At 51.5% G+C, this 10,974-nt stretch overlaps 1 protein-coding gene across 7 annotated transcripts in view; it reads left to right on the top strand.

The window, feature by feature from the left end:
- Positions 1-1,875: 1,875 nt before the first annotated feature.
- The window catches only part of FAM167A (family with sequence similarity 167 member A), a 45,816-nt gene continuing 36,717 nt past the window's right edge, over positions 1,876-10,974 (top strand). For 2 of the 7 annotated variants that reach the window (XR_002780139.1, XR_002780135.1), the window contains exons 1-2: positions 2,066-2,708; positions 8,425-8,524. The gene's annotated coding sequence lies outside the window, so the exon portion shown is untranslated. The other 5 variants (XR_002780136.1, XR_002780138.1, XM_011359441.2 and 2 more) reach the window with 5 other exon arrangements.

The following is a 10,974-nucleotide window of genomic DNA, read 5'->3' as shown; positions in this document are numbered from 1 at the left end:
TACCCAGAGATAGCCACATCTAATATTTACATATATCTTTCCAACCTTTTTCTCTAGACATATTAAAGAATTAAATGTCAGAATTAAAGTTTTCATAATGTCTTACTTACTTAGACATTTGGTGTTCCAGTCTTATTTACTTAGCATGAAATCATTAACATTATCCTATGTCATCAAATATTTTTTGAAAATATTATTCGTGTGGCCACATACTAGCCTATGCTAGAGCTCTGCCTAGAACTCATTCAACCACTGCATGTGATTAGGCATTAGAACTGAGACTGTTCCAAAGGAGACCTGGCTCTTCTCCTCTTCCCTCCTTCGTCGACTCTCCTGGTCCTCATCGCTGACCCCGCTCCTGCCCAAGCATATGCCAATCACAATGGGAGGCACCATGGTAAGACCCGCCCCTGCCCTGGACAGGCTGCCTGTCTATATAAAAAATGAAGACAATGCCCCCATGAGAAAGCAGAACGGAACCCTTATGCCAAATGAGGGACTAAGAGGCTGAAGATGGGAGAAAGCATTTCCAGAGCGGATGGGACAGCTCTACCAAGAAGCACTGGAGCACTTACCACACGCTGGGCCCAGAACACACAGGGGAACAGTAAGGCAAGCACTTAGGGGTCAGTACAGGAATGTGTGGCCAGGAACAGCCAGCACAGGAGGATGCTGAGTCCCCAATTCCAGACCTAACTTTCTCTTGGTTCCTGCAAACATGAAGCCTGTAGCCGAGTAGAGAGACAGATACTAATCAAATAGCCTCACAAATAAAGATAAAATTATAGCTGGTCCACGAAGGGGCGGTTACTGGGGCTGTAAGGACATGTAACCTAGGGTTCCCTCAGAAAGCAGAAGTATGGCCGGCCCCATGTGAGAGGGTCAGGTATGTAGAAGGATCTGGAAAAGCATCTGTCTGGAGAGCAGAGCATCAGTACAAGGTGAGGCCCAAGAGATAGGCAGAGCCAGACCACACAGGCCCAGTCAGCCATGCCGGGTTTTAGTCCTGGGAGGAATGGGAGTTGCTGAAGGGCTTTGGGCAGGGAGAAGCCGGGGCCGGATTTCCATCTTGAAGAGTTTGCTCTGGCCGTGGAGGAATAACTGGCTCAGGAGGAGAGAGGTGAGGGGCCAAGAGTCAGTAATAGGCTGTGGCTGGAGGTGGGGCGAGCTCATGGTGACATGGGCCAGGGCAGAGGCAGAGGGGAATGGAAGAAGTGGAAGGATCGGATCAGTATTTAAGAGTTGGACTCAAGAGATTGTGTCGAGGCCAAGATTCTCCAAAAGACCCCTGTTCAAGTACACTTGCCAGTTCAGAAGCAGTGACCTGTCAGCAGAATATCTCCTTACACAAAGACCCTTCGCGAGGGTGCTGATAAATGGGGAAAGGCAGGAAGTGGGACAGGGCTCCAGTGGGGAGACCCAGCGAAGGGCATGGGCACCGGGGGGCTGCGCTAGGGTCTCGGGCATCTGGAGGGCTGACTCCCTACAGAAAACAAGGCCAACAACTTCCTCATGGAGCCTGGGGCAAGTCACTTTGCAGCCCCATGCCTCGGTCCTGTACCCCCAGTGCTACTGTGAGGATGGCAGTTAGATAACCCAAGGACCTGCCAACCTCAAGTAGCTAGGAGAGGAACTTGCCCTGTTTCAGGCTGCCCAGAGAATGTGGCCAACTTCCAGTAATCAGCCTGGGTCCCAGGAGGACTGAGGGCCCTGTTTGCAGTCAGCATTGATCCCAAAGGCCAGGATGGGGCAGCCCTGGCTGTTGCCTGTATGTGTCTTCCGTGCCTGGAGCAGCAACTAGATTTAGAATATATCCCTCCAGTGGTTGACACGCCGCATACATAGTATTATGGCCACGAGGCACCCTGTGGTCAGTGGGGGAAACACATGCTTTGGGGCAGGTCCTGTGGACTACTCCCAGATGGTCTGGGAGACAGACCTGGAAGAATGTTTCTCCTTAGCGTCTCTGAGCCCCAGTTTCCTCATCTGTAAGCTGGAGATGCCGACGTCTGCTCGCCAAGTGGCGTTCATGGTATGGCACATGTTAGGCACTCGGTAATGGGAATTGCTACTGGTAGTTTGAACTCAAGCCGCTCGTGGGTGGAGTGTGGGCTCTGGGCTTGGCGACGCCGGCAGGGGCTTCTCCTGCCTCCTCCACGCAGGCAAACTGCTGACAGTGGCAAAGCCACGTCGCCGTGCTTATGGGAAGACTGCTTTGGTTTCGGGTTCAATTTTTAAAAATGGATATTTGGGTTTGGTTTCGTCTGGGATTTGGCAAACACGTGTGGTTTCCTCCTCCTTGTGGCGGGGCAGCCGCTCTGGTCCAGGGCTGGGCAGGGGACGTACAACTAGCAGGGCGTTAGGACCCAGTGTGCGACTCTGGGACCCAGCGCGTCCCGGTCCCGGAGCCTCAGGCGGAGAGGCATGAATGAGAGGCTGGAGGGGATCGCTGCTGAAAGGGCTTGTGGCGGAATAGCTCGGCCGTCGCCAGGCAACGGTCCTGACGCAACGCAAAAAAAAAAAAAAAAAAAGTCCCTTAAAAAAAGAATAGTGCTGAGAATTCACAGGAGCACGGGAGAAAGGGAGTCAAGAGCCCGCTCAGTCCCTGAGGCCGGGGCCAGAGGCTGCGGAGCGGAGAGCTCGCGTCGGGAGGAGGAGGCGGGGACCTTGGTGACACCCCTGGAAGGGGCTTCCAAGCGCCCCGGAAGGTGGGTTCGCGGCAGGGGCGGGGACGTTCCCAGGGCTGAGGGTCTGGCCAGAGTGATGTGGCTGTGGTGGCGGAGCTGGCAGGGGAGGAGGCTCGGCGAGCCGCAGGTACCCAGGGCAGGCAGTGGCGGGGAGCAACCTGCCCAGGTAGGTCTGAAGGAGCATCCATCCCCGAGCTCTGGAGGGGACACTCCACCTCATCCGCTCTTGGGGAATAGGACAGCATGGCTGGACTCCATCTCCCATCTCCCTGCTGGCCTCTTCTGGGTGCAGATTTAGAGTATCAGGTCTGAGAGGGAGGAGCCCCAGTCAGTCTCTCCAGATCTACTCCCAGACCGCTGGTCATCTCCAAGCACCCCCTGTCTCCTCTGTGTACTTCACACGCAGTGACATTAAGTTCCTGCGCCCAAAATGCCATTTCTAACTCAGGAGAAGTGACCAAGGGTGCTTGGGCCCAAGAGTGCTCCCAAACGCTGAGGCCACTGTGATCAGGGGAGGCTGCACAGCCCAAAGGACTCTCAGGGGTGAGCAGTCAGCCGTGAGGCTGGGCACCCCAGGTTGCTAGGAGAAGGCAGGAAGGTCTGTGGTGCCCTGCAAGAGGGCAGGTGTCACCAGATGTCTCCTTCCACCGAGTCAGGCTGCATGTTTTGCTTAAAAATAAAAACGATTGCCTGTATCTGGTTTCCATTCCCCTTAGTGTGTGGTTCTTCCTGAGAAGATCTTAGAAGGAAGATTGGTTGCCTCCAACTCCCAGCCATTCCTGGTGAGTCCTAGGTGGGATGAGCCCAGGTTCCCATCAGCAGGCTCTAAAGCAGCTTCCCCTCAGATACAGACAGCCCTGCCACCCACCAGGCACAGATCAAGACTAGAGAGTGCTGGGCAGAATCCTGGCAGAGCAGAGGTGGCCATGGCACCTCTAGCCTGACTGTGTCCACAGGATGAGAGCTGCTGCCAGCATGTTTTTAAGGGGCTTGGCAAAGCAGCTATGCGAGCTGTACTTAGAGCAGATAAAGATGACAGCACTTCTTTCTTGAGTGTGTTTACTGATCAGACAGTGCTTGAGAAGCCTTCATTGGTTACTTTATCCTCACAATTGCCCTTCGAAGGAACTTTATGTCCTCATTTTGTCAACAGGGCTCCGAGAGATTTAGAAACTTGGTACAGCTCACGTGGTTGGTGAAAGAGCAGAGAGATTCAGCCCAGGTGCCTGACCCCTAAAACAGTGCTCTCAAAGAAAGGCTACTTTAGAAGGTCTGAGGAGAGAGGCCCAGAAGGGGAAGAAACCAGTCTTACCTAGACGAAATGAGAGCTGTGTGATATGGCTTGTCGTGTGACCTGGGACCTGGGACCCCGTGGAGCCAGGAAAGTTGTTTATTATATCGGGAGCCTGAAAGGCTCTGTAATCAGGCCTGGATCGCTACAACTCCATTGGCCTGAAGTGGAGAGAAGGGTCTTCCCTCAAACCCCCTTTTCCTCCTTGCTCACCTAAAGACTCCCAACTTCCCATGAACTTGTCTCATCTTGTCTTGTCCTCCCAATTACATGCATGAATTTTCACTAAATTATCAGTCCAGCTTCCATATGCACCAGCTTGGCCTCCCTCCAAGAGGGACTTTGGCTGGGAAGTAAATTAAGACAGTGCCTAAGTATTTGCTGAGAGAGCCACAGAGCCCCAGGCCGGTGAGGAAGAAACTGCTTGTTACGCTACTCACACACTGGGGCAGTTTTCTCTAGGTAAATTTTGTTAGAGAAACACTCCCTTAGCCTACAAGAGCCTCTGGAATTCCCAGAACCCTCTGGGGCTGTGCTCTTCTTGCAATGGCTCTTTGCTTGATTGGGATGTTGAGCCACTTGCAGAGGCAGAAGATGAATGATAATCTGTGCAGTTTTCTCCCTGGTTCACAGACTCAGAGGTGAGGCAGTTCTCACTCGAGAATTGGAAATCCTTTGGGATTAACCGGGATGGCTCTTACTATGCAAATGTTCCCTGGGATTTGAATTGGGAAGAGGAGAAAGGAAGGAAAGTAAATTCTAAAGCAGACCTTGAAAGGGTGAGGATGGGCTAAATGAGGGCCATGGGCACACGGGAGCAGGAAAGATCAGACTGTGGTGGGAAAGGGGTTTAGAAGGAGGGTGACAGGTAGACCTGGCCAGCTTCTTAGTCAGCCTGCAGTTTGAGCTGCCGCAGAGCGTCAAGTTGCCAACATGAGTTTGGAAGGCTGCAAATATCAGTTTTTCCATGATCAGGACAGCCGCCCTGGTGTGTGAAAGCCCAGTGCTTGCCCCTTCTCCGACCACCGCCCTCCTTCTCTCTGCAGAGGTGTGGAAAAGGGAGGGGGAAAAAAAGGAGAAAGAAGGTGGACGAGAGGAAAAGTTAGAGGCTTGTGCTGAGCCATGCTCATCTTCTTTCCTCCTGAGTGCTACCTGACCCCACCCCTACCTGGCAACAATGTTCACCCCCGAAAAACTGCTTAGAGAAGGGAGTGCAGCGAGCAGCAGCCCATCTCCCTGTGGGCGATGTCCATCAAGGAAGGGCTCTCTCATCTCTAGGGGTGGAAGGGTGGTAAGCTCTCCAGTGTCAGGGGCCTCTTTACATCAGGTTCCCTGCCCAATAGCCCCAGGAAGGGGCGAAGGCTCAGCTTCTTCCAGGGTACAAACCGAGTACTCATTTCTCCAAGGCAATTTCCTCAGTATGGCCAGAAATTCTCTTCTGGTATCCTGATCCAAATGTGGGAGTTGATAATGGGTCCCCAAAGACTTCCTCGTGGGGCTTGTCCCGTGGGACCTGGAAGGGCAAGCCCAGCTTAGAGCTGGTTTTCCAGGTACGTAATAAACCCACACTGTGACTTCCGCCGTAGCCAGGTTCAGGGCTCACTGAAGGCTGAGCCACGTTTCCTCATTCCAGAAAACCAGCAGAGCCTATGAATGTGACCCGGGCAGTTCAGTCCCGGAAGGCCAGCTGGGGAACTCAGTTGGGGAACTCTCAGGGGGATGAGTACCTAAGAAGGTTTTGTGTCGAGACTTGTGGACTTATCCACCATCGAGTTCAAAGTGACACTACCTCCCTCTTCTGTGAGCATTTACACGTGCTAGGCTCTGGAGATACCATGATACTGTGAACCGACCTAAGTCCATTTGGTTGTAACTCTCAGGTTTTGCTGTATTGGTGTCTGGTTTGTTTGCCAGCAGCCACTGAGAACTTTGAGGAAGTGAAGGCAAACCTCAGTATCAAACTTAAGCCTCAGACCAAATTCTGCTGCATATGTAGATATTTTTTGAGGAACTATCACAAACAGGTCCAGCAGAGTTCACACAGCCTGTTCTTTGGGCAAGTCAATGTCACCTGCGTATCTAGGTGCCCTGACCGCACCTCCCCAGAGGTCTCACTGCATTCTTTCAGCTACTCTTACAAGAGTCAAGAGTGCCTCAAAATTTGTTTGGCCAACCCTCATATCTTGAATACCTCTTCTTTCACCAAGGAGAACGCATTTCTAACATTTACTCTGCTAATTATCAAATACCGGTGTTGAGCAGACAGAAAGACAGCCAAAGTGCTTACCGTAGGCCCCTCTGGAGTGGGGACTCTGCATAAGACTGCAGCAAGGTTTGGGGAGTCCTGATTTGAACGCATCCTTCCTGAATGCAGCTGGTTGCAACTAGCCGCATGATATCACATAGGACATCTCACCATGTCTATGAAGAATTTCAAGATCTATAGCAGACATGGAAGCGTAAGACAATGGCCCCACCCTCAAGGCGTGTGGAGTCTAGTCAGGGTTGTGGACAAGAAAAGACAATTTGTGCAGCCCAGAGTAGAGGGGTGACACTAAAGTGATGATTTGCACATTCTGGAGCATACAGATATGTTCGAACTAACTTTCATGGATCAGCAGCCATTCCCTCTTTTGCTAGTCCCAGGAAAGGTCCAGCCAAGCACTGTCATGAGCTAGATGTGACCGTTTTATCAAAGGCAGAATGAAGAATTTGCATACTGTACCTCACTGGATCCTTCCGAGGCTTTGCGGTTGGTACATCATGATTGCCATTTTATAGATAAGGAAACTGAGGCCCTCATCCTCCAACACCCAGCCCTGCCTCAGCTCTAACCTGCCCCATCTCTCTCTCCTGCTCCGGATTCCTTCTCTTTATGAGGTGTGAATTCAGGTAGCTCAGAAGCCCAGTTAAGCTCAGCTCAAACTGACACAAGGGTGGAACAAGATCACACGTCCCCTTTTCTGTTCCGCCTGAGCCTAATGTCCCTTCCCAGCCCCAGGGTGTGTGTGTGGGGAGGGGGGGGCAGTACTGCAGGCAGCGGTGAACATTACCAGCCAGGCTGAGGCCTCACTGAAACTGTCTTCCCCCACCACCACTGTCCTTAGGAGAGGCCCTGCCCACGTCCACATAGGGAAACTCTAAGGGCTCCTTCAGCCCCCTGAGAGGTCAGCACACCTAGACAGAGTATTAAAGTGAAGTGACTTGCATAATCATGGAGCACACTGTGAAACTTCTTAGGAAGTCCTTGCAAGACCATTAGGTTTTAGAACTTGCAATGCAGAGTAAAATAGAAAGCCAGTCGCCAGAACAAATCCCACTTGATCTGGAGTTTGTTGATTCTGCTCATTTGATGTTGGAGCCAATTATCCTATGGCTTTGGATAGTACCAAATCTGTCTTTTTTGGAATCGAGACAAATGCCAGTTAGGCAGCACTTAGATGGGCCACACCCCATCGGAGAGGATGTACACCCCCAGTGTCCTTAACTATGAAGTGGTACCCTGAGTTTCAGTGACACGTTCGTTCCCTGTTCTTATAGCCAAAATACCCGCTCCAACTGCATTCTACTTTGATCTCTGCAAATTGCTTTAAAGGCCACTTTGTGTCTACTTTCTGCCCCCTGATTTCTGCTGCCATGGCCTTTGGCCAGAAAACTCTTGTGGTCACATGCAGCTGGGGTCACATGGGCTGGAGTGGCCACAGGCTGCCTTAGCCCCTCCTGGGCATCACTGCCTTGTCAGACGTGTTCACGGATGAGAACCTCTGCTTCAGACTCTGCCTTTCCCATGGCTAATTCCCCACCAGACTCTCGGATTCCCAGGCACCTTTCTCCCTGCCTGTCAGGGCAGAGTGGCCCTTTCCCAGGGCCTGGAAGCCTTGGAAGGGACACTGGGGTGGCCCAACAGCTCCCTCCCTAAAGCGGCCCCGCACTTTCTCCTTTCAGCGAGGCAATAAATTAAATCTATGGCTCCCAGGAGCCAGGGCCTCCCCACACCAACAGGGAAGCACAACTCTTTCTTGGTGATTTTCTCAGCAACTTCTTTCACTGGGCAAAATGATAGAAAAGGTCTCCACATTCCCAGCCTGTGTGTCTGCTCTAAGCAGCCAGGAGCAGAGCCCATCAATTATTCAGCACGGACTGAACACTCTGAATGTGCAAAGGTCTTAATAAGTATTTTTATAGATTCTTGCCTCACGATATCCCAGCGAAACAAAACAAGATTTCCCCGTGTTCTAGACAACAGAAGCGCAATGTGGAATCAAGGCCAATCTAAGCCCAGCCAGCCCCACTAACAGTGCTGTGTGACCCAGGCAAGTCTGGAGACTTCTCTCGTTTGCAGGTGTTCTTGGGAAGGCCTCTCCAGCCCAGGCCATAGTGAACGGGAAAAAATTTGTAACCTGCAGTGTGATTTCAAAATGTTTGTGATTGCCCTTATCATTGCAGGTGTGAAAATAGATGCTTCGAATGAGATGCCAAGGTGCAACCATTAGCACAGGACGTCGCGAACTGAGTTGCACTGGGAGACATACCTGGGAGGACACGGGTAAGTGGATTCCTCTGCCCCTTGACACGGTGAGAACTTGCTGCTGTGGTCTAGACTGTGTGTATTGAGGTGGAAGGAAGCTTTCTGCCTCCTTCTGGGTCCCGGAATGGGCCTCACACCCATCTGCCCATCCTTTCACACTGGCAATGTCAGGCCGAGGCATCGAGCTGCCCCTGGGATTGGCCCAGCAACCACCATGCCCCCTCCCTCAACAGAAACACTGTGAACAAATGAAATGAGTTCTGTTCCATGTCAACCACTCTGCTTGGTCATGTGCACACCCACTGGACCAGTCACTCCTGCTAGGGGAAGGGCTAAAATGAATGTCTAAGTCTGGGTCACATGAGCATTCCCGGGGGTAGGGGCGATGAGCAGGGAGCCGTGACTCACAGTTCCTTCAAACCACCTGGAATGATACAGGGGTGGGCCCTACAGAAGGGATGCTGAACAAAGATGTATTCGTCTACTTAACAGGTACATCACAAATGCAACTAAGTAATACGATCCAAGAAGACGAATGGTCAGTACCTAAGACTGGGGCAGAAGAGTGCTCAAAAAATTTGTTACGGGTCAGGGGGGAGGTGATCAGTTCCATTCAGAAAGGGTAAAGACTGTAGGATGCGGTGGTGAACTAAGCTCGAAGACTTAGTCAAATTCAAACATGAAGTTCCAGGGAAAGGATAAAACAGACGTGAGACCAGCCTCCCAAACCACCCAGCTCCCAATTCGGACTCACTAGAAACATTCTGACCTTGAAAGTCTTACTCATGAAGCTGCAGGAAGTCTTCTATGGGTAGGAAACCACCTGGAGGTGTGAACCACTCCAATTAGAATGTGTTCAGTGATTCACAGCATCGCTGCCCTCAGCATTTATTGAATATCTGCTGTTTGCAGAATCCCATGCTCAGGACACAGAAGAGAAAGAAATATCCTTCCCATTGAGGAACTAGACATCTGGTCAGGGAGACAGGCTGCTTGCATGGTTCAAGGTTATACAGGCCAGTGTGCAGTGAGCGTGACAGAAGCCAATGCCAGGAAAATTTAGACAAAGAATAGCCTGGGCGGTGGGGGTCCTCAAGGGCTTAGGAGAGGTGGTAAGCCCACAGCTGAGCCCTAAAGCAGAGCTTCCAACTCGGTGGGGGCAGGGAGTTCGCACATGAGCCAATGATAAATGAAGGGATCAAGTCAGCTAGCTGCCCAGAAAGTCGTCCTTCATTCATTCATCTATTCAATCCCTCATTCATTCCATCAACAGGTTTATTGAGCACCTACTGTATGCCAGGCACTATTCTGAGTACTAGGATCACAATAGTGAACAAGAGAAAGTCATTGCCTTCATGGAGCTTATATTCTGGTGGGTGAGACACGATAATCAAGTAAATGAGTCAATATATGATATCATAGTCAAATGAGTGATAAGAGCTATGAAGAAAAATGAACAAGGAACACCACGATAGGATGGTCAGATCTGACTTCTGTGTGAAGGTGATGTCTGAGCAGATGTGAGTGAAGTGGGTGAGTGAAATCAGGGAGGGGTCAAGTGATGGTGCCGAGGCTGGAGGGCAGGGAACACAACCTTGGACTCAGAAGAAATGGCTGGATTCTCACAATGGTTTGCTGATGGGAGGACGAAAGGAATAATCCAGGCATCGAACAGATGGCATCCAGGAAGTGGAAAGTGGAGGGCTCTCCTGGGTGGACAGCATGCAGCCCCTGTAAACGGGCTCTCCCCTGAGGTGTACATCACCAGTGCATTTGAGAAAGACCCCACTGTCATGGGCAACCTTGATACCACCCCACTTTCCTTAACTAGCATCCCCACCACACACCCAGAGCACACGCAACAATATAACCCACCCCTACTCCCCTACCTACACACATGCACACACAACATCCCAACACATTTCTCTCCCACCACACACACATAATTGGTGCCGAAGGCTCGGTCTCTGCACGTTGTCATACCCCCATCTCAGGCGCTCCCACTGCCAGCTCTGACCATCACCTCGAATAAAGATGAGCTTGGAAAGATAATCTGTGTAGAGCCAGACCAGTGGGTGTCCCCTCCTCTTTGGTCACCATGGCAACCTCTGATGAGGAGAGAAAACATGCTTTCTGGCAGCTCCTGGAAGCTCCCTGGTTCCTATGGACAGCTCTGTGGGACGCAGGGCTGTGGCCCCCAGCCTCTCAGCCCCAGTCATTAGCACTCCTGAAAGTCTGCAGAACACAGACGGGGATTTTACAGCCTCCGTTAGCCGCTACCAGTGCTGAGTCCTGGCCCTGGGCTCCCGTTTAAGATGAGCATCAGTGTTTGTAATTAAACCCACACCAAGAAGCCTGCCTTGTCACAGCTCCATGTCCACGTACCAGACCTACCGACCTCACATCCGCAAGAAGAAAAGGGGGATTCACTGCTCTAGAAAGGGAAAGAAAAGGATTCAGGTGTGAGC

Source organism: Pteropus vampyrus, unplaced genomic scaffold, assembly GCF_000151845.1.
Source record: "Pteropus vampyrus isolate Shadow unplaced genomic scaffold, Pvam_2.0 Scaffold47, whole genome shotgun sequence".
Classification (NCBI taxonomy): Eukaryota; Metazoa; Chordata; class Mammalia; order Chiroptera; family Pteropodidae; genus Pteropus; species Pteropus vampyrus.
This window is presented reverse-complemented; position numbering and strand designations above follow the sequence as displayed.